This window comes from Canis lupus, chromosome 13 (genome assembly GCF_011100685.1).
Source record: "Canis lupus familiaris isolate Mischka breed German Shepherd chromosome 13, alternate assembly UU_Cfam_GSD_1.0, whole genome shotgun sequence".
In the NCBI taxonomy this organism is placed as follows: Eukaryota; Metazoa; Chordata; class Mammalia; order Carnivora; family Canidae; genus Canis; species Canis lupus.
This window is the reverse complement of record NC_049234.1, coordinates 2,441,291-2,465,363: the sequence shown is the minus strand read 5'-3', so window position 1 is coordinate 2,465,363 and position 24,073 is coordinate 2,441,291. Positions and strand designations below refer to the sequence as shown.

Sequence of the window (24,073 nt, the reverse complement as noted above, 5' to 3'; positions counted from 1 at the left end):
AACATTTTTAATACTGTTATTTCTAGAGAATGGATTCATGAAATGGAGAGGGTAATTTAGATTTTACTAGATGTCTTTTTTCTTTTTCTTTTTCCTGATGACTTTCTTTAACTGCCTTTTCACACAAGCATTACTATCATGATAAAAACAAATTTTAAGGAAGAAAATCTTTCTCCACAAACAGTAGTATGTTTGAAGCATCTGAAAAATCATTTATTCACAGCTCACTATAACAGAGCTCTATGACTGAGAGTCTGTTATCTTTAAAATAGTCTCTGAATTTCTTTCTTCCTTTGATGGATAAGAGGTGAAGGATTGGAAACTAGGCGGTGTTCCATCTCACTGCTCACCCCCCTCCACTTTTCACCAGTGTTTAAACTATTCAAGCAAACTTTCTGCAGCAAACAGAAGATAAGTCTGAAACAGCTGATGTAATGTGACCAAGTTTTTCCTTATGGCAAATTGAAACAAAAGGTTTTGCTGTCAAGACTTTACCACTGAAGTCACTTGGCAATCCAGAACTTTTCCGTCAGAGAAATTGCAAAATTGGATCCACTTGGAGTGACACAAGAGAACAGAATATTTGACCAAAAAGATAAGATAGAAGGGTGAGTCTTTGCATTCTGCTGAATGAGTGCACAGAACATTTTCTAGAGATACTTGGTTTTAAAAATTGCATTTGTGCAGATGGGGCATATCAGAGTGTAAGACTAGAGAATAATATCCTAGAAACAGTGACTCTCGCTGGGTTGTCTAAGTTCTCATAATGCCTCCCATTGAGCCTTAAGTAGGTGCTGTGACTTAGAGGGGGAACTGGATATTTATGGGTGAAAATCATCTTTGACTATTTGTTTCCAAATACAGACATTGAGGAGCCCCAGAAACCCTCTAGGGGATCAGATACAGAATACTCAATGATTAGGGCTATAGGCTCTAGTGTCAGCTGGACTAGATTGGAATCTTGGTACCACCATCCACTAGCAAATAATTTAATGTATCACTTTCTTCTTTTGTCAACTGAAGATTATTATGTGACTTACATCTTTCAAAGACCTTGAAAGAGAAATGTGGTGTTGCATGCAAATAGTTTAGCATGATGTCAGCCACAGCTAAAAATGTCTCTAATGTGAGACTCTATACAATCTCCTAGAGACCACGTACAGGATGGTGGCATCACTGGGAGGCTTATGTTTAGTTTATTTAGGCATTAAAGATGAGGCTGAAAACCAAAGTTGTCAATATGCACAGTTGCCCCTTCATTGTCTTTAAAGATGAGATGCTTTTCAGATAGTAGAGATTTAGGGGGTTAGCAGGCTGCCTCAAATAAAAATATTTCAAGTGCCAAAAAATTTTAATTAGTGGGTGGTATCAAAAATATCATGGCGGTAAACCAGTCTTCTCCACTATGGTTTCACACTGGGTATCCCCTATCATAGCTATAAGTTTCTAGAATAGGCAGATATAAATATTTTGTGTGTGTGAAACTCTGAAGACATACCAAATTTCCAAAGTTGTATTGTTAATCCTACCAGAGTATATTTTAGGCCATTATCTGGTAGAAAGTTTGCAGAATAAACAAATGTAACCACTTATTCACAATTTGTTCAACGGTGATTTATAGAGAACCCCACTATGTGCCAAGAATGGTTTTAGCCACTAGGATTATTCTGTCACTGAACATATTCCTATCCTTGTGGAGTTTACATTCTATAAATACTTCAGGTTGGAAACAAGCAGAAATTAGCTAACTGGGCGTTTCTTTGGATTCTATCATGGACTAGTGGTGAATAATCTAAGCAAGAAGATGTCAAAGGCTCTGTGAATGGAATGATGGCCAGGCATTTGGAACCTAAATGGAAACCCCCAAGGTGGCTTCCTTGTGGGGAGCCATCCTAGAGGAGCACTTGGCCTCTCTCTCCAGGAGCAAGGACTTGTCTTCTCTCATGATGGACTGACTCTTTGAAACCAGGCTGAGGGTGACTCATGTGGTCACATGGGGTTTACAAACCACCTCTTCACCAATCCATTTGCTGCAAAGTGGCTGTTGGCTTGGCAATGTGAGGGGATAGGTCCAAGAGGAAGGTGTGGGAAGCCTGGATCTTACAGGCAGAAATAACATGTGTGGAGGGTGGAGGTTTGAGACAAGAGACTCTTGCTGCTGCTATGGCTAGCAATGTCGGGGCTCAGAGTGTCCATAAGAAGGGATGGTGGAGTTAGCAATTGGTTGCTGAATCCTTCAGGACCCTCCACTGCAAACCACAGAGGCTGATCTGATAAGCAGAAAGGAATTTATGAAAATGAAATTGGCTAGCTCACAGAATTAGCCTGAAGAACCAATCTCATAGAACAACATTTGAATCCACACTACAGAACTGCCCTGGTTAAGACGTTGCTGCTTGGTGGCTGCCCCACCAAGGAAAAAGGCTACCAGCACGCCACTGCACTGATGTAATTTCTGTCCCACTTCTTCTGAAAGAAACCTCTGCTGGCCTCCTTGACAGCAAGATGGGTTTCACCCAGAGCCTTTTCCTTTAAAGTTCTCACTTGTAAGTCCAATGTAATTCTGATTCCGATGCCTGTGCTCTAATTGCAAAGGAGTTTGGGAACTGATTTTCTGCATTCTTCCTGATGAAAGGAGGACTCATAAAGCTGGAATTTCCAAAATAAAGCAAAGATGGGTTTAAAAGTTGGCAGATAGCCAGGAAACATTGCAATTGTCTATTTCCTTCAACCCCTTAGCTAACCCAAAGCCAACATACACCAGTCACTGTATTAGCTACAACACAATTCTCTGGCTAACACAATTCAGCTCTCCCTCAAGCAAGCTAAAATGACTCCTCTGCCTGAAATGGCTAAAACTCAAACTCAAAACTCCAAAACGAGTGGGCCCTCAGAAGTAAAAAAACATTAACAGCAACAAAAAACCCACAAAAATAACTGTAGCCATCTCCTCTTCCACTGGAGAAAACTGGCAAGCAGTGTTTAAGGTATAAAATCTTCAGGGGGCATTAGTTTGGTAATCAAGGGATTTCCATGGACGCAATGGGTACCTCTACCTTCTGGCTAGCTTATCCCGTAGTCTCATGCAGGCCAGAGGAGCAATCCCAGAATCCTCTCTCCAGCTTCCTCTCAAAAGATAGAGGCTTTGGATCCATGGTTTATGTCTCTGGGAGCAGGGCTGCCTCCTAACAAGGGCTCGGGATGCAGTTGTCCAGGGTGTCGCATGTGGGCTCTAAGTATAAGTGCGGACCTCTCTGTGTTGGGCAGCCCAAGCTAGCCGGATAGCAGAGCTCCCCATCAGGGCACACAATCTCCCAGCTTCTCTCCACACCCAATTCCCCCTAAGCTGCCCTCTGGAAAAGCTGCTGCCCACAGTCTCTCAGGACTGGCAGGGGAATAGGTCCTAGAACTCAGGTCTCTATTCTCCCAGGACGGCACCTCTTGCTCAAGGCTATTTGCGTTTAATAGAGGACAGGGACTTAAGCCAAAGGGTTGAGGTTGCTCTTGTGCCATGCCGCTCACCTTTGAGCCCTCGTGCTAAGGACTGCTGAGTAAGGGTCCGCGCCCCCAGGAAGCCACCTGGACCGGACGCCAAGCCGCAGTGAGCAGGGCAGGCAGCCCGTGGCGTCTCTACCTGCCTGAGTGCCTGCTGCCCTCCGCTCCCAGGGCTGCAGGAGGAAGGGGGCCCTGTGCACATTCTTTAGGAACTTCACGTTCCAGGTCTTCCCACCCTGTGGCTGTGAAGGATGCTTCTCTTTCGCCTCCAGGGAAATGCTGACCCTCTGACCCACCAGCCAAGTTCAGATTCTGTGACCATCTGAGCTTAGCAAAGCAGGCGCTAGAGGAGGAAATCTATGGGATTTCAAGTTTCATACTGTCCGAAACGAGGGAGTTGTACTACATGATCTTTAAAGCTCTTCTAGGCCAGGTTCTGCAACCTGGGAGAATGCCGACAGAGGCCATGAGGAAAGGTTCAGTCAGAGCTCAGAGGCGTGGAGGCTGTGAATGAGTCTGAATTCCAACCAGAACCTAAAATGAGACCAACAGTCAAGGCTCTGACGTGTTCAGATGACCCCCTGCTTGATGCATCGTAATAGGAGGAGAGCGCCCTGAGAGTCTGGGCTTGGGGAAGTCTGCCTTCATGCAGTCTGCCCTCCTTTTGGTCTGTTCAGCATTTACAGAGCTAAGGACAAAGCACAGGTGCCGCCTCACCTCAAGAACCTGCCAGCTTCTCTCATGGCTTTTCTATACCTGTTGCCCCAGATATACCCCCTTGATCCTGTTACTCAGCTGAACGAATGCTGCAAGTGTTGACTTAAATTTTCAAATAAGCTCCTTGATCTGATTGAAAGACCAATGTCAAGCTATGCAAAAGTGTGTCATTATTCTAATGACCCTGAGGCCCCTACGGTCCAGTCACAGAGTAAGACCATGACACACAAGAGACAGTCCAGCCCCCGAAGAGCAACTCTATTTAATTTCAGGGCTTTATTTGTGTTTCTTGACCATCGTGAAAGAGAGAGATGTCTGGGCAGCACTGCTCACAGTCCTCTTCTCTTCCATTTCCTTCTTACCCCAGACATGCTCTAGCTTCTCTTTCCTCTGAAATGTTGGAGGAAACTCTTTCCAGTACTAGTCTGGGTACTTCTGATCCATCTCCCCTTTTCACTTTCTGCATTACAAAAGCCCTAAAAGCTTCTGGCAACATTGAACCATGGGGAAAGGGCAGGGAGGGCAGTGCTTATGCATGAGGACCATAGTTCTTGGGACCCACCGTCTATGGAAGCAGGTAAATGTTCATTCAACACACACATGGGGACACTTCCTTTGGATCCACCTACTTATTTTGCAAAATGCTTATAAGTTTGTAAATTTATTATAGCATCTCAGGTAGACTAGAAGGAGGGGTGACATCTGGGGGACAGAGGTAGAAAAAATACAAATACCCATGAAGGAAAAGTATGAGTCCTTAGTGTGAATTATCCGTGTGAAGAGAAAGCAGGAGAGGCCAAAGTAGCAATGGGATTGCTCAGTTTGCACAGTCTGTGATGCTGAGGCAGGCTCAGTAAGTAGTACCAGTAGGGGTAATATTTGCTGTGTTGATTGTGTGCCAGGTACTTTACCCAAAATGTTCCGTTTGTTCTTCATGATGACTCTGCAAAGTTGTAGAGAGAGGATTTGAAGCCAGAGACGTTAAACTATTTGCTCAAGGTCTCACCTGTTAGTGAGTGGTGGAGTTTGGAGTTAAACCTGAGCAGTCTGACTCATAGACCATGCTTTTAACTTCTACATGCGCTTTACTGTTTCCTCACAGAGAGGCTCCATTTGGGAGCATAGAGAGAGAGAGAGAGACAGAGAGAGAGACTCACAGAGACTCCAACAAGGCCACAGGGACATAGGAAGGACTGGACTGGACTCTTCTGCACAGAGAAAGTTAGGAGTTGGGGAAATCCCACTTATCCTAAGGCATATTTGGGCAATGCTGCACGGGCATGATCTTGGTCAGTATAGGCTAGTGGGGGAATAAACATCTCAATATACTAACAGCCAAACACAAAAGTTTGTTTCCTGCTCATAAAAACTCTCATCAGATGGTCCTGGCCAGGCAGCTCTCCTGGGCTTCTCATCCATACAGTGACTCAGGGATGCGGGCTGCTACCTTAGTGCTACAAGGAGGGAAGAAAGTGAGGGGAAACACTGGCTACCTAACCACCTCAGCTGGAAAATGTCACATCACTCAGGCTCGTATTTCACTGGCTAGAATGAATCACCCAGGGAGGACTGTGGGTAGTGGGAAGGTGGGGGTAGTCTCAGAAATGCAGTGCTTTATGGTCAGCTGCTTTTCAACAGCAACTGTTCACTTGCAAGGAGACCATGACTCTTCAGGGGTCACTAGCCATTTCTGTCCCAAACACACTTGAGAGAAAGACTGGAGAGTGATATGATAGCCTGGCGCATGCGGGTGAATGGCTCCTGAATTTTGGCATTGTAGGGGCTGGTGCGGGGGACTTAGATGGAGTGCTTCTCTCAAGGAGCAGATCCAGGAGGTCAAACCCATTCTCGAGGCACCCGAGGCCTGCTGAATCTTGGCCTAGGCTCTTAGACTGGAGTCTGCCCTAGTATGTGGTCCATTGTCACTGAATCCGACCCCAAAGGCAGCCTTGCCAGAAGACCAACCCTCCTGTGAGTTTAGCTAGAATCAGTTACATTGGGTCACATGACATACTGAGATTTTTTTTAATAAGCTCCTATCAACAGGTCACTCTGGGAGTCCAGGCAAGAAATATTGAACCCCAAGATCTAAATCCTCAGACTAAAGACATTTACAGAAAGAATTTGAATAAATGTGGCTGTCAGAAGGGAAAGGGGCCAGAAAAAAGGGTGGACAGATACTGAGAGAAAAAAAAACTCTCACCAACCTGTTCTCAGAGTCATATTTCAATTCCAAGTTTTTATGTCTTTTTTCCTCCAAATTGTCATTAATTATGGATTGTATATCCCTTGGAAGTTTGTTAATATTACTCGTTTTGGAAACGTGTTTCCTGCTTCTTTTTCCATAGGCAAGTGTTTATTTAGTCAGCTGGTTCCCATTTCTGAGTGCAGGTCCAGTGGTCCAGCCAGAGGATAATAGGGTGAAATGTCTCAAACAAAACTTGAATAAATAAATAACTCTGATATTTGTTTTTCAGGAGCAGATGAATACAGTATTGGATCCACTGGGATGAACCTGGCCTCTCTTTAGGAAAATGCTCCTGGATGGAAATAATAGTGAAAATATAGTTGAAAATAGTTGAAAACTTGAGTTGCAGATTTGCCAAAACGCCAGCACTCTTGCTGTACATCTGACACTTTGTATTTGGAAAATGGTCTGTAACTATGCTTCAAAATATCTCTCAGAGGGACACTGCAAAATTTCCCTTAGTTTCCAATGAGGAAACAGGCTCCGGAAAGATAAGTCATCTCCCCCAAGGTCACAGAAAGGGCACGAACTCGGAGATCACGGACCCCGCCTTCTCACCCAATCTCCCAGTCGGGTCAATCTCACCATCTTGAGACCACTCTTCCTACCAGATGGCCCACAGGAGTGAAGAGTGGGCTCACATAGACCAAGAGAGTGGCTCTGAGACCTACCTATTAGAACAACTGTAGAAATTTCCACTTAAACTTAGCATCTTCATCCGTGTTTATCGTCAGTGTCTACGAGCTATTGCATAAAGCCTCCACGAGGCTACATTTTTCCTTCACTTGCAACCCTTCTTTACCCACCAGCCTCGCTCCACCTGCCTCCCTGTCCTCTGGCCCCACTGTCCCTCCACGATGGCCCTCCCTCCACCTTCCTCTGTTCTGGCCCTCCAGCATCCTTGGCTGTCCTCCTGCTGCCTCTTTCCCTCTGCACAAACACAGCCAGTCCGAGTGGATGGGCTCAGGCAAAGAGTGGCCTTGGGGCTCCAACTCTTGTGTGGGCCAGTGTCTGGGTATAGGCTGTGCTGGGCCAGAAGGAGCCCAGCTGCTCCAGCAGGGCAGGAGGTCATGGCCTCGGACCCGGGAGCAGATAGGACTCTGAACCACAGTTGGTGTCAGTCAGCCGTAGAGCAGATGTGGCTATGTGTCATGGAAAAGGGCACTCTGGACATACAGTCAGGAAGCCTGCCTCCAAATCCTGCCCCCTGACAATTTTCGTCTGTGTAACTCTGGGACAAAAGTCTCTGAACCTTGACTTCCTCAACTGTAAAATGGAAGCTACCACCACATTAGCAAATACTTATGGAGCTCCTCAGGTGCCCCTGATGTCACCCTGAGCACTTTACACATATGAATATACTTATTCCTGACACTGACACTCTGGGGTGTGTACTGTCATGAGGCTTACTGTGTAGTCATGGCAATGGAGCCACACGGAGGCTGAGCTGGGATTTGAACCCTTGCAGATGCCACTATCTCATAGAGTGACTATGAGGCAACCTTCATAAGGTTCCTAGCCCAGTGCCTGGCACAGAGAGTAAACACCAACAAAGATTTAGAGAGAAAAGAGGCTTGATGTGGGGGGGGGGGGGAGGCAGGAATCTGAGGTTCAGGATAAGACCAGCAAAGGGAGGAAGCTGAGTGGTATATGTGGAAAGACAAGCTGGACTGAAAAACTAGAGATAAGCATCCCAGACAGACCAAGGGGAGGGGGCGTGGGGGCTGGGTTTGAACTAGGCCTAAGGTCTCAGCTTAGCTGCCACCTCTTCGGGGAGGTCTTCCCTGATCTCACATGATTGAGTCGAGTGTCCTTCCTCTCCGGCATATCCTTCAGCACGGCGACCAGGCTCCAGGGGTGCTGCACTGTACTGCACTGTAATCGCTCAAGCCTGCTTCTTCTCCACACTGGGGGCTCAGCAGCGACTTTGGCCTGCTCAGCTCTGCACCCCAAGGGCCTGGTATCTAGCCTGACACAGAGCCAGTCTTGAGAGCTCTACTTAGATAAATGAAGGAAGGGACAGGTAGGCACAAAGGGTATCTGGGCAAGCAGACCGACAATATTCTGGTCTCTTGTCCAAGCATTCCGATTCGCACAACAGTGAGTCTCACTGAGGACCCCCTCAGCCTTCGTTCCCACTCCAGGCCTGGAGAGGGCAGGGGACACGTCTGTGGGGTCTGTGGGATCTGTGAGTCTGTGGCTGGACCTTGCTGGGAGGCAGCAGGGAGCTGTTAACAGCTAGGCTGCCTCGGGGCCTGAGGGAGGACCTATGAGCAGACCTACCGTCGTCTTCTCCGCCACCTCTGGCTCAGACAACGGTGTCTTGGGAGAGTGACCAGAGCACCTGGGATGGTACTGGGAAGTCACCCTTCTGAGTCCTTTACCCTCTTAGGATCCCCAATCTGAAATGTTCATCTCAGCAGACTTTTTAAGGAGCTGCTTTTCTTACCAAAACCCATCCTCAACCAGGCACCCACCCACTTCCAACCCAGACACTCTGGACCCTCCTTCCTCACTAACACAGGCGCCTCCTGCCCCTTTCAAGCCCAGGGCTTGTGGGAGCAGCTCTCGCAGGGGAGTCTCCATGGGAACCTCTAGGGGAATTCCAGGCCCACGGATCGCCTGTCATCTGAACTTGGCCTCTCTCACAGTTGCTCAAGCACGCTGGCACACTGATTGGGAGGCAGCACGAAACCCTTGGTTTTCTTTCCTGGCAGTGTTGCCTGGGCCAAACCCCCGTACTCAGAACGCCTTTTTGTATAAGCAGCAGGCAGGCAGGCCAAGATGTAGCAGGTTTGGGTGCAGAGTGTAAACTCAGTGTATAATCACCTAACAGGCCCGAGTTCAATTTGTGCAGTTTGACTTTGCAGCTTCCACCAAGACATGCTATTTCTACAGAGCAAGGCAGGCAAAACTGGAGTTGCTAGAGCACAGAGTTGCTAGGGCACAGCTTCTGGACTTTGACCTTTCCCAGCTGGGAAAAATCTGGACTTGGGACTTCTATCTCCAACTTATACTCTTGTACCTCATTCTCTGGATGCACCATGTAACAGGAAACACAGGTCAAAAAGTCATTGTGATCCATTGGGCTCCATCTCTGGATCTCTCTTGTTGACAGAGATAAAGGGCTTCCTGATCATGTATTCTCTGGAAAACACAGTGCAGGGAACATTCCAGGCAGCCCTCCCGATAGCCCACAACAATGAAAGTTCTCAGTAAATGAAATTGTTGTGAGATACAAGAAACAATGTGGTCAGGGACTGACTGAAGCTGACGCTGCAGGCCTGGTGGGTGAAAGTGTGACACGTCTCCAGAGCACCCTTGATCAAGCGGGGATCAGGCCAGGCTTGGATCCAGCCAGGCAGGGCTGCCGGGCTCCCAGGCAAGACCCAAGGGCAGATAGAGCATCACCACACCACTCAGACTCAGAGCTCCAGCCGGGTTCTACTCCCAACACCTCAACAGGTCACTGACTTGAGGAAGCAGAGATGACCGTACCTGCTCTGCCTCTCAGGGTGGTCACAAGGTTTAAGCCGAGTGACTGTGATGTCTCCTCAGCTGTTGTCTCTTCGCTCCAAATGCCCATCTGCTTTGTGATGCTGGGGACTCTGTAAACCACGACTCTCCTTTGCCAGCTGCTCCTGGCTAGATGCTCCCAGGAGTAGCAGCAACAGGCCCAGGGGGGAAAAGTCAGGCCCCGAGTGTAAGCAGGAGTGTAAGCAGGCACTTACTCTGCTGTGGACTCCGCACTTGCCCTACCCTCCGCAAAGGCCTGCCGAGACCCAGACCAGAGGCTCTCCCCACCACCTGCAATTTACAAACACACACTCGGTCTCACTTACGGAGAGCCAACCTCCTGGACTCCCCTAGCATTCGTGTTAATGACTTAGGTTTTATTCCCCATCTCCGACGGCAAAACACAAGTTGCTTTCAGTCACCGAGGGAGCATTCAGGGGTACGGTGTGGCCACAGAAATTCCTGAGGGTAGTGGCGAGGGGCAAGTCGTTGCTTCCTGTCCCCAGAAGAGTTGAGCCTTGGCTTCATCAAAAGAGGGCAAGACAATTCAAGTAACCTGGATTCTCTTGCTGTCAGTTCCACCCAGTTGCCCGCATCTGGCCTACACTGGTATGCCAGAGGGAAAAAGTAGAGTGACAAGCCGTCAGCAAGGATGGGCTTGGAAGAAGGAATGGAAAGGAAGTCCAAATTGCTATAAACAAAAAAAGAGTCACCTGGAGTTCAGAGGAGTCGTCTGCCAAGAGCAATCAGCCGTCCATGTGGGCATTATTATTCCCGGTTCCAATGAAACCATGCTTCCATCTGGTTTAAGGAAAACAAAATCTATAATGTTTCATGATTTTGCTCCCATAATAACACTAAATGAGCAAACATCTTTAGCTCTGCCTGTAGAAAAATACAAGCCATTCTCATGGAGTGATGTTTAACTATGAAACTCACTCTGATTCACCTCTGCCTCCCTTACCCCAGACCTATTGCTCTAACCAGTATTGACTTAGCAAATGCCAAATCATTAAGCTGTTGATATTATGCCCTGGGGCATCTGGGTTACAACAGCCACATGATCTTCATGTTTGTCTTCATCAGAGGCCTAAGCACACCGGCTAGCCAAACCCCACAGCCAGCAACATAGGGGGCCAGAGAGTAGAACACGCAGTGGATGATTTTCCATGCAAGAAAATGATAGAAACAGACCGAACATAGTAGCTTTCAGAAAGTTTCCTTGCCTTACACTTGTTATTGAGGAATGTGCTCTTTTTGGCAGTATTAGTTCACTAGGGCAGCTGTAGCAGGTACCACAGGTGAGGTGATTTAAACAACAGAAGTTAAATGTTCACAGTCCTGGAGGCTAATAGTCCAAGATCAAGGTGTTAGCGGGGTTGATTTCTACTGCGGTTTCTCTGTCTCGCAAACGGCCACCTCCTCCCTATGTCTTCATGTGACGTTTCCTCTGTGTGTTTAGAAGCTAATCAGTCTCCTCTTCTTGTAAAGATTCCAGTCATGTTGGACTAGGGCCCACCCACATGGCCTCCTTTTATTTTCGTTACCTCTTTGAAGACCCTATCTAAAAGTATGCTCACATTCTCAGATGCGGGGGGCTAGGATGTCAACCTATGAATCCGGTGGTGGGCAGACACAATTCAGCCCATGACAAATACTTGAAACGATAATTGCGGTTATAGCTAACATTTTCTGTAGTGTTTGGAACTATACTAACCACTCAACTTGAATCTAATCCTTAAAAAAACAGTTTTATGTAGTAGGTGTCATCACTGTTCTCATTTTACAGATTAGTGACAAAGGCTTTAAGAGATTGAGTAACTTCCCCAATGTTACATTACTAAGAAGTATAGAATCAGAAGTATGAAGTAAAACATAATGTGAACTCAAGCCTGCCAACTCCAAAGAAATCCAAGTCTTAGAGGATCCTGCAACTATTTCCCTTTCCGGAAAATTAATGGGAATAATTTAGTAACCCTTCGCACGTATATATATTGAAGAGAATAAGGTGAAATATCTGTAGAAGAAAAATAATGTATTGAGTATTTCAAATTGTGAAGGAAGCATATAATATATGCCATTTCTGGATGATAACTGGTTTCACAATTGAGAAATATTTTAAAGACTAAGCTAAAGGGTGAGGCGGGGGGGGGGGCAGGGGGACGGGAGCAATGAATAATTAAACTTTATTTGTTGATGTTCTTGGCATTCAAAAACAAATCCATTTTGGAGAAAAACCCAGATCTCAAAAACACATTTTGTACTATGAAATTTGAACCTTATACAAAGACAAGAACAAGAGCTAGATCAAATAGGTAAGAAACATCTATGCTTACTTTTCTCTACTTGAAATATTAAATCACATCTATCTCTATACCTATCTCACTATTATCTGGTCTAACTCCTTCATTATCCTTATCAATCTCAAGATTCCTATTCATCATTATTTATTTTAAAGTGCTTATCAATGATCCAACTATGTCATTTTTAACATCATATCTATTTTAACTATTTTTTTCCTTTCTGCCCTGCTATGTAATCCATTCTAGTTTGATATTAGCTACTTAATCTTAACAAGAAATGAGTACCTATGATCTGAAATGATTCTTGAACTAAATACTTCAAACATTCCAGATAAACCTAAATTAGCCTCCTCCAAAATGTTAGCACTAGTTAGCAAATGTGGCTGGTATTTGACTTAACCAGTTAATATTTACCATAGTTCTGTAATTAGTAGCAATGAATGAATATGCCATTATCATTGTCAAAAAAAAAGGTATATATCCAACATCTCTCATACATTATTTTGCCAAAGTTACTATAAAAAGATGGAAAGATTTAGTTTTATGCTTTTAAAGAGTCAAGAGAGGCAATAGTTTAAGATCAATAGTCTACTTTGTATACATTCTGGTGAAAGATTCAAACTGGCATAAATTGATATTAACCTGCTCACCTTGAATTCATCCACAAAGAGTATCCAAAAACTGAAATAGAGAAAAAAACACTAATTCCTAACTCAAGCCTTCAACCTGATCCAAGCATAAATCCACTTAATGTTGAGTTTCTGAATACATAATGCACAGTAGCTAATAAAAACATTTGATAGAGGGATTAAGTGACCAACGTCCATAGTGGCTATATTGAGACTTTAACTGCAACAGACATTAATCAACAAACCCTCTGAGGAAAAATAGTTCTTTTGTAATAAAATCAATTTGCTTTTTAAAATCATAAATAATGCAAAGCAGGGCCAATGTCAACAGTAATTTACCCGAAGATACACAGGTTCACAATTTTACACAGCAAAAACACCATCGTATGTCCAGTTTCTATTGGTGGGGCAAGAGGTACGTTGTTGTTGGCTCTATTGTCAGGAGTACCTGGGAGGCGTCGTGCATAGATCTCATTTACTCTCCAGCATGGAGGACCCCCCTCCTCAAGCACATCCTAATCTCCAGATCTTTCACCCTTACTTGAACTTCTCCTGCTACACATTATAATTCTCAAACACTCATTAAATTCCCCTCTACTATTTCCCTCTTACCATAATTGTGAGCTCTAGACAGGCAGGTGGCAAATGTTTTAACTTTCCTAGTTAAAAGTCTAGTAGAGTAGTCATTCCAGAAATTCTTGTTTAATAAATGAATGAGTTATAAATTAGTCTCGTTCTAAACCATGCACAATCCCTGTAATCTGATGTGGGATGTATATGCCCACATATTATTTATTTCCATGGTAATAACATTTCTAATGACAAAATATGTCTTTAAAACGCATTATTTTTGTTCATAGTATGATCACAGTACACAGTCAGCTACTCTGCTAAATATTAAACTGACTTGTCAGAATAAGATTCAAACTGAAGTTAAGTATTTTCAGTAAACTACAGTGACCAACTCTCTGTAGTATCTAAAGAAATGTACTCAAAGAACAAATATTCTTTTTAACTTTCCCAAGAAGAGAATTTGGGGGAACGTTGAATAATTACTCTTGCATCTTACAATGTGACTCAGATTTTAGGAGCACTATGACAAAGTGAAGGCGAGACTGTCATGCGGAAATCCCCCAAAATGGGTACTTGTGACCCAGCCCAGTTTGAAATTTTGTGGTATGGCAGAGACCTGTTGCTAGGCAGCCCTGATGATAGGACCACAACTCTGCCTCAACAAAGCTGTGCTCCAGCCCAAGTAAACAACTCTGCTGCCTAAAGCAGGCAAAGGGCTGTCAACACAATATTTTCACTCTGCTCCAAAAACCTACCATTTCCAATCTTAGTACACAGTGCTCTCTTGCTAAGAGGAATCTGCTGCTTAAAGTCAGAGGAAACATGCTTAAAAACCAAGAAGTCAGGGCAGCCCTGGTGGCTCAGAGGTTTAGCGCCACCCTTGGCCCAGGGTGTGATCCTGGAGTCCCAGGATCAAGTCCCACATCGGGCTCCCTGCACGGGGCCTGCTTCTCCCTCTGCCTGTGTCTCTGCCTCTCTGTGTGTGTGTCTCTCATGAGTAAATAAATTAATTAATTAAAAAAAAAAAACAAGAAGTCACAGACCATATAACACTTAGTAGGGCCAAATGTTCAGAAAACAAGATCACCTTTTTTTCTGCTGAGCCCAAGTGAGGAGTACTGAATGCAGGTGTCCATATTTGTATATGTTCCTCTCACATTATAATTCTGTTTGTCGGTTGCCTTGTTCTGTTGGGCAATTTCTGCTAAGCAAGAACTGTTTGCACTGACTGGACCTAACTGGGATGCTCTGCTCAAATGGCCTGCTTTTAACTTAGAGTCTGCCCTAGGGCTTGAAATCCTAATCTTGGGGCAAAACCTTCTGAAGAGAAGACATTAAGGGGGGCAAAATCAGACCACGTTCATGCCTGCTCTTTCTGCCAGGATCCTAAGAGATAGTTTCTAGATGAAGCACATCTTAAGATAATAGTTTGTTATAGTGTTGATGTGAGTAACCCAGAAAGCTCTCAGTTTTTCTTTTTCTAACACACACACACAGGCACACACACCCAATATGTATGTACTCTCTACTTCTGACTCTGCATTTTTTAATCAATATTTTTTCATAAAATAAGTTAGTATTTTATGTTGCTCAGATTGTGTGACAGTTTAGTGGGTATTTGGGTGGGTCAGTAAAACCTGGCATAGTGTTGTGTGGTGGTGTTAAAATATGTTCACAAATTCTTTGACATATCCTGCTTCAAAAGATAAATCCTAATTCCTCTTGAGTATGGGCCAGATTTAGTGACTTGCTTCAAAGGATTATGACATGGTAGAAATGATGCTATGTGGGACTCTGACTTTAGGTTATAAAAGCAATAGCTTCTGCCCTGCTCTCTCTTGGATTGCTTTCTTTGCTGAAAATCAACCACAGTGTTTTTTGGGGGTTTTTATTCATTTATTCATGAGAGACACAGAGAGAGAGACAGAGACACAGGCAGAGGGAGAAGCAGGCTCCAGGCAAGGAGCCTGACGTGGGACTTGATCTGGGTACTCCAGGATCATGCCCTGGGCCAAAGGCAGGCACCAAACTACCGAGCCACCCAAGGATCCCCTCAACCACCATGTTTTAAGGACACTTAAGTGGCCCTTTTGAGAGATCCAGGAAGAAAGGAGCTGAACCTGGTGCCAATAGTTGGTATCAATTTGTCAGCTCTGTGAGTGAGCTTTCCTGAAAGTGGATCCTTCAGCCTGGCGAGCCTTCAGATGATTTCCATCCTGGCTGACAATCTTGACTGTAACCTCATAAGAGATCTTGAACCAACACCACCCAAGCAAACTACTCCCAAATTTCTGACCTATAGTAATTCTGAGAGATAGCAAATGCTCATTGTTGTTTGATTTTTAAATTTTAATTCCAGTAGAGTTAACACACAGTGTTATATTAGATTCAGGTGTACAATATAGTGATTCAACAATTCTATACATTATTCAGTGCTCATCATAAGTGTCCTCTTTAATCCCCATCACCTATTTCACTAACCCCCCACCCACCTACCCTCTGGTAACCATCAGTTTACCAAGTTAAGAGTTAAGAGTCTGTTTTTTTATTTGTCTCTTTTTTTCTTTGTTCATTTGTTTTGTTATTTGGATTCCTTTCTTTTTCTTTTTTGCATATCTATCACTGGTTTTTGATTTAGGGTTACCATTAGATCTGTATATAATATTTTAGGCATATAGCAGTGTATATTAAGTTAATGGCCACTTAAGTTTGAGCCCATTCTTACTCTTTTCCCCCTCAGGTTTTAGGTAAATGGTGTCATACTTTACATCCTTTTATTTTGTGAATCCCTTGACTGATTGTTGTAGATATACTTATTTTTATTGCTTTTGTGTTTCCTATTTTTCTTACTCCTACTTGTGGACTTTCCTTTCCACTCAGAGTCCCCTTTAACTTTTCTTTTAGGGATAGTTTAGTGGTCATGAATTCCTTTAACTTTTGTTTGTGTGGCAAACTCTTGATCTCTCCTTCTATTCTGAATGATAGTCTTGCTGCATAGAGTATTCTTGGGTATATATATATGTTTTCCCTTTCAGCAATTCCCTTCTAGCCAGTAAAGTTTCTGCTGAAAAATTAGCAAATATCTCTGTGGGTGGTTCCCTTGTACGTGACTCTTTTTCTTTTTGCTTGCTGCTTTCTTTATGCCCCGCTCTCTCTTGGATTGCTCTTTCTTTATCCATAGTTTTTGCCATTTTAATCACCATGTGTCTTGGTTGTAGACCTACTTGGAGGACTCTCTGTGCCTCCTGGATCTAGATTTCTGATTTCCTTCTCAGATTCAGAAATTTTTCAGCTATTATTTCTTCAAATACATTTTCTGCACTACCACCCCCCCTTCTCTCCTCTTTCTGGACCCCTTTAATGTGACTATTATACTCAATGGTGTCACTTAATCTAGCCTCATTTTTTATTATTCTTTTTTCCTCTCTTGTTCAGCTTGATTGCTTTTTGTCACCCTATCCTCCAGATCACTGATCCATTCTGACTCCTCTAGTCTACTATTTATTCCCTCTAGTGTATTTTTAATTTCAGTTATTGAGTTATTCATCTCTGATTTGTTCTTTTTTTGTTTTCTATCTCTTTGTTAAGGGTCTCACTCACTGAAGTCCTCCACTCTTTTCTCAAACCCATTGAGTATCTTTATGATCATTTCTTTAAATTCCTTATCAGAATTTTGTTTATCTCTCTTTAATACCTTATCGGGTATTTTGTTTATCTCTCTTTTGTTTAAATCTCTTGCTGTGACTTTGCCCTGGTCTTTCACTTGGGACATACTCCCCTGTCTCCTCATTTTGTCTAACTCTCTGTGTCTGTTTCTATTTTTTAGGGAGGTCAGCTATCTCTCCTCTCTTGAAAGTAGTGGCTTTATGAAGAAGAGGTCCCTGGAGTGCCCTGCAGTTCTCTGCAGTGCAATGTCTCCTGTTCACCAGAACTGGGCACTTCAGGGTTTCTCCTATGCATGTTGTGTGAGCCCTGTGTTTTTGTTTTTCTTTCTTTCTTTTCTTTCTTTCTTTTTGGCAGTTTTGTTTTGTTTATTTTTATGGTAGCTTCTGGCATTCAACAAAATCTCTATCAAACATTAGCTAAACATAAGCAAATGGAACAGAGACTTCAGTGACCACACATACAACCAGGAATAAGCTCTCCAAAAATAATTTGAAAAGTCATTAAACAAGTAGGCAATTATAGATTTCCACAATCAGTTAAAAAATAACAGAAAATCTTGGGGAGGGGGAAATGCTAATTTTTAGTGTCATGATATACTGTTCAAACATCCAGTTTTCAATAACAACAAAAAATCACAAGGCATATTAAAAAATAGGAAAGTTTGGCAAATTCAAAGGATCCAAACAAATGGATAGAAACCATCCCTGAAGAAGCCCAGGTGTCAGACTTACTAGACAAAGACTTTAAAACAACTCTCTTAATATGCAGAAAGAACTAAAAGAAAAAATGGACACAGAAATAAAAAGAACCAGGAAAACAATGTATGAAAAAAACAATACTACTGTAAAATGGAACCAGATATCCTGGGCCTAAAAAATTCACTAAAGAATTTCAAAAGATTTGAGGATGCAGAAAAAAGAATAAGCAAACTTGAAGATAGGACAATTGAAAGTATCCAGTTGAGAAGCAGAAAGAAAAAAGAAAAAGTGAATAGAACCTAAGGGATGTGTGGGACACCATTAAGTGGACCAACATATGCTTTATGGGAGTCCCATAAAGAGAAGAGAGAGAGAAAGGAGTAAAAAGAATATTTATAGATTCTCAAATTTGATTAAAGACATGAATCTACTATACCTAAGAGAAAAAGAGAATCCCAAGAGCAGCAGAAGTGACCTATCATACACAAGGGACCCTTAATAAGATAAATAGTTGGTTTCTCATCAGAAATCATGGAGATATATTTAAAGCACTGAAGGGAAAAAAAACCTGTCAACTGAGAATTCTATATCCCGCAAAACTGTTTTCAAAAACTGAAATAGAATATATTTTGTAAAAGGTTTCATTTATTTACTCATGAGAGACAGAGGCAGAGACACAAACAGAGGGAGAAGTAGGCTCCATGCAAGGAGCCTGATATGGGACTTGATGCCAGGTCTCCAGGATCACACCCTGGACTGAAGGCAGTGCTAAACTGCTGAACCACCCGGGCTTCCCAGAGTTTTGTTTTTTGTTTTTTGTTTTTTTTTAAGATTTATTTATCCATGAGAGACACACAGAGAGAGGCAGAGACACAGGCAGAGTGAGAAGAAGGCTCCCTGTGGGGAACCTGATACAGGACTCGACCCCAGGACCCCAGGATCATGACCTGAGCCAAAGGCAGACACTCAACCACTGAGCCACCCAAGCATCCCTAAAATGAAGTAGAAGTTAAGACAATCTCAGATAAAAAGTAGAGTTATCAATATAATAAAGGGCATTTATTAAGACCCCACAGCAAACAATATAGTCACTAATGAGAACTGAAAGCTTTCTCCCTAAGATCAGGAACAAGACCAGGAGGCCTGTTTTCACTACTGTTATTCAACATTGTATTGGAAGTTCTACCTAGAGAAACTAGGCAAACAAAGAAATAAAAGTCATCCAAATTGGAAAGGAGGAGGTACAAACTACCTCTATTTTTAAATGACATGATCCTATATATAGAAAATTCCAAGGAATCTGCAAAGAAGAAAGCTACTAGAACTAATCTAATAGACAAATTGGGCAAAGTTGTAGCAGACAAAATCAACACACAAAAAAGTTGGACCCTTGCCTTACACCATATACAAAAATTAAAATTAACTCAAAATGGATTGAAGACCTATGCTTAGGAGCTAAAACTATAGCACTCTTGGGAGAAAACAGGGAAAATCATTATGATTTAATGTCACTGAAGTGAACACTAAAAAGTGGTTGAAATGGCAAATTGTATTTTATATATATATCTACAAGATTTTTTTTTAAATTTTTATTTATTTATGATAGTCACAGAGAGAGAGAGAGAGAGAGAGAGAGGCAGAGACACAGGCAGAGGGAGAAGCAGGCTCCATGCACCGGGAGCCCGACGTGGGATCCGATCCCGGGTCTCCAGGATCGCGCCCTGGGCCAAAGGCAGGCGCCAAACTGCTGCGCCACCCAGGGATCCCTCTACAAGATTTTTTAAAAATAAAATTTTAAAACTGTAGCTGAGTTAGAGGAAGTGGCTCTTTTCCTCTCCCTGAGCATAGTCTCCTAAAGCATTGCCTTGTCAGCATTTTATTAAAGGTAATGTTGATATAGTGATTATTAGGCCACAAGGAAAACCCAATAGAAGAAAACAAAACAGATCTGCTTGCTTATCCCCCAACCAAGAGGACAGGTCTCACTTCCTCAGGAGACCGCACCCTTACATGGCTCACCCAAGGCCATGGATCAGGTGACCATTCGATAACACTGTGAGGTCTTCAAATTTTTCCTAAATCTAACATCTCTAGAAAAATGTCTCAAGTGTGCCTAGGTGATCACCTCAGATACCATATGGCTGCTGTCTTCCAGTTCTCTCCCTACAGTAAAGTCTGCCTTGTAGGCTACTGCACCAAGACATTGGCTCAGTTCCTGGTTCCCAATTCCCCAGACTCCAGTAGGCACCCAAGGGTGGGTGGGGGTTGGTGGGGGAGAAGAAGTCCCCTATGTTCCCCTATGTATGGTAGGTTAAAAAGTTACAAATCTGACCACCTAATAAGCTCTCAAAGACTAGCAGAGATTTTAGGAAGTTTCTTTGTTTCTGTTTTGTCATTCCATCCCCTGCAGCTCAGGCAAGAGTCCATGGGGAGTAGGATAGAGGGCCCTGGTGCAAGGGAGGGAGTCAGTCTATATGACAGATGCAGGGCTGTGCTTGAAGATACTTGTCTCCTCCAGTTTTGACCTACTCCCCTTGATCTAACTTGGGAACTTCATTTCTCTAACTTTCACACAAATTCTCTCCCACGAGAAGCTTCAGATACTTGTGCATACATAGCCATAGTGGATTCCCTCTCCCCACCCCCCCCACCGGCCCCAGTCTCCCTGACTTGCTTGGACAGGCCTACATCCTAGGGGGGCATCTCGTGTATAATTAATTATTAAGACTCATGTTGGGTTCCTGTGTGCCAGGCATAGGTGTAAAAGCTGTAGATATGCTAATCTCTGCTAATCTCTCTAAATAAGACTAGTCTTATTTTTTTTAATTAAAAAAATCTGATGATGTATATGGTATCTGCATGTTTGGGAAAATGTGCAATGTACCAAACATTACGTGTAAGAAAATTAAAACTTGCCCTCTACCTTATTGCTTTTTATTTCATTTAATCTTCACAATAATGAGGGGGTTGGTATCTAGTTGTTTCTGTTGTTCAAGGCAAGGAAACCTAGGCTCAAAGAGAGGTTATGGATGCTGCCCAAGGTCACATCTAGGAAATGGATTTGCACTAGGAGAGCCAGAGTTCCTTCTCATAAAACACACTGCCTCCTCAAGCTGAGACTGCAGCTGCATAAGTTACTGCAGAGCTTCCTTGAAGCTCAGAGATATCTTTTTCAATATCCTAAACTGATATCTTGCTGAACTGTTGATCCCAAAATGAAGGAAGGAGACCCCAGCTGTTACTAGCCACAGAAACGGCTGCTAACAACTGTGGACCTTGGGCAAGATTGACTTCCTTTTTTTTTTTTATTTATTGCAAAATGATTACCCCCATAGTGTTAGCTAACACCTCCATAATTTCATGTAATTACTATTTCTTTTCTGTGGTAAGAACACTTAAGATCTACTCTCTTAGCAACTTTCACATATATAATACAGTGTTATTAAGGAGGATTTTCTAATCTTAACTGTAAGTGTTAGACTAGTCTAAGGACCATTAGAGATAACATGTAATATACCTGAAGAAATACATGGTATTAATACATTCTTAGAAATTTTAGTTGCAGGAATAAAGGGATGTCCCTTACAGGCCAAACATTCCAGGACTGCTACATTTTGGTGTTTGAATAGCAATTAAACCTGGATCACTAACATTAGGGTCAAGCTGAAGTGGGAAGCATCCCATCCGCATAGTCAGGCACCTGAAAATTACAGGGGAATACACCACCAGGGCCATAGTTAGGGTAGGAGTGTTAGCTCCAAGAGGAGTAGTTATTTTGCTTCTCCTAAATCCTGCAATGGTTCTTAGTTTTGCCGTTTTGATGTCTATCTCTCCAAAGCCAGTTTTAAGTCTTTTCCTGCTCTCCTGCACTCAAGGGGCTTGGGAGTTCTCTATGAATCACAGGCATAAAGACCTGCTAGGAAGTCCCTGAATTGTCTTTGTGATAAATTTCTTTCTCAACTAATTTGAAATCTTCTCCAGGTACTGCTTAGTGATTGCATGAACACCCTGGAAAATGTGAGTGCTAGGTTCCTTCTGCTGGTGAGACAGCCCCATTTTGGCTGTATCTGGTCAAGGATGTCATAAATTCTCTACAGTGTGCTTTTCTTCCCACAATCCTCAAAGTTCACCTGGAAGCCTTAGAGAGCATGCTGTCCCCTTAAAAGTCATCCCCAAAAGTTGACTCGCCTTCCCAGGTTCAGTGTCACCATGAGAAAAACTCCAGCCCTCACAGCCTCATGTTGAGTACACAACCTGCCCACTACTTCCGCAACAATGCAGCTAGTCTCTGACTAATCCCCAACTTACGAATGATTCATAGATAGGAACAAGTTCATTACATCTCACCACCTCCGCCACTGGAGTTCTCCTCAGCATTTCTCTACCACAACCAGAGCCACCAGCACCATCCTGTCCCCTTCTCAGGGCTCAGGAGCTGCAACATTGGAGCCTCCCCAGTGCCTCTCAGCAAGAGTCGCTGATGCCAAAAGGCAGTTGGGGAAAGTTTGAGGAAGAAGAGTCTTGGAATCAGGCAGGGCACTGATCAAGTTTGAATTCTTTCACGTGTTGGCTTCATGGCCATAGATACATTTATTTATTTCTCCAGTCCTTGTTTTCCTCATCTATAAAATGGAGAGATAACACTACAAATCTCTTAAGGGGATTGTGAGTGTCGAATATGTAGCATAGAAAGCATGTAGCACATAGAAAGTGCTCTCTCAAGAGCTAGCTATTATATCATTATTATCACCTTTAAAAATACTTGAAGACTCAGCTCCACTCAGAGGCATTAATAATACAGCCCACCATGAACGCCCCAGACTTGTGCCCAATGATCTGTTCCCCTGTCTCATACCCCATCCCATTTGTTCACTCTCTCCAGTACATTCCCAGAATATTTCATCCTCCTTGGTGACATGGCTTGGTGACATGGCACTGGTGCTTCTCTCTGTCTAGAATACTCGTCCTATTCTTTTCTTTTTTTTTTTTTTAAGATTTTATTTACTTATTCATGAGAGACACAGAGAGAGAGAGAGAGAGGCAGAGACACAGGCAGAGGGAGAAGCAGGCTCCATGCAGAGAGCCTGACGTGGGACTTGATCCCGGGTGTCCAGGATCACACCCTGGGCCGAAGACAGCGCCAAACTGCTGATTCACCCAGACTGCCCACTCTTCCTATTCTTATTCTTGTCTTGTCTTTTGCCTAGATGACTCCTCATCTGTCAGGTCTCAGCCTAGATGCCACTTCCTAGGAAAGCCTTGCTAAGCATTCCCAGTCTCCCCCACCAGACATGGTTAGGTTCCCTCTTAATGCTGTTAAATGCTATACCTCTTTGGAACACTATCCATAATTAGAATTACATCATTATGAATTTAAGTATTATTATGTGTCTATCCCCCCTCCACCATAAACTACAATTTCCATAGGGTAGGAATTGTGTCATGGAATTGTGTCAAGGAATCATGGTGTCCTTATCACCTAGGAAATGGCTTGGCAGGTAGTGTGAATGAATAAGAGAAAGAAAAAAGCAGGGTGGGGGAGCAGGGGTGTGGGGATTGGGGAAAAAAGGAATATTCTTAGCTACAATATGTACCATTCAAATTGTACCTAGATTCTAGATCCTGGCCACACTGGTTCAGCTCACAAGATTAGTCTTCTTCTGGATCTCAGCCAACCTTGTGAGGCCTAACACCAAACCAAGATTTTCTAGACCCTTCCTTGGAGGAATAGATGCTACTTCTAAACTCAGCAGGCAGTGTCTGAGGTCATGCAGGGCATAAGCTTAACTTCTTGAAAAATATTCAGGCCACCTGCCTACCTTTGCATATTCCCTCTCACCTGGGTCCTCGCCGTGGAGCCATGTTCCCTGATTAGCCACCTCTCCATGAAGGCTGCCTGGACCTCAGCTAAATTCCCATGCCATAAAGACATTAGATATGCTTCCAGACACCACCCAGTGAAACCCTAGGTGTGGCTGAAGGCTTTGCAGGCCTCAGGCTTCTGGTTCTGGACTCCAGGGGAGACAGGGCTCATGGTCACCATTAGGACTTCTAGGGTAGTCGAGCAGCCTAATTCAGTGTGACATCCTAGGGTCATTTCTCACCAACTTTCCATGGAATATCATAGAAACATGACATTTCTATAAATTTTTCAAATAACTCATTTGAAAAATACTAATTTTTCATGAAATGTCTTACTGGCTTAGGGTTTATCTACTATAACCATTA

At 43.4% G+C, this 24,073-nt stretch overlaps 2 long non-coding RNA genes across 7 annotated transcripts in view; one reads left to right on the top strand and one right to left on the bottom strand.

Annotated features, from left to right (window-relative positions):
* LOC102155121 overlaps positions 1–24,073 on the bottom strand; it is a 65,368-nt gene that overhangs the window by 13,479 nt on the left and 27,816 nt on the right. The window contains exons 2-7 of one of the 6 annotated variants that reach the window (XR_005368427.1): positions 10,690–10,777; positions 10,303–10,582; positions 9,959–10,068; positions 9,486–9,607; positions 6,420–6,752; positions 4,858–5,155 (exon numbers count right to left, since the gene is read on the bottom strand). This is a non-coding gene — a long non-coding RNA (uncharacterized LOC102155121). Of the gene's footprint in view, positions 1–4,857; positions 5,156–6,419; positions 6,753–9,485; positions 9,608–9,958; positions 10,583–10,689; positions 10,778–24,073 lie in introns of those variants that run through there. The other 5 variants (XR_005368426.1, XR_005368429.1, XR_005368428.1 and 2 more) reach the window with 5 other exon arrangements.
* On the top strand, positions 88–11,735 carry LOC106559620. Its single transcript, XR_005368432.1, has 2 exons — positions 88–608; positions 6,690–11,735. It is a non-coding gene; the product is annotated as an uncharacterized LOC106559620 (long non-coding RNA).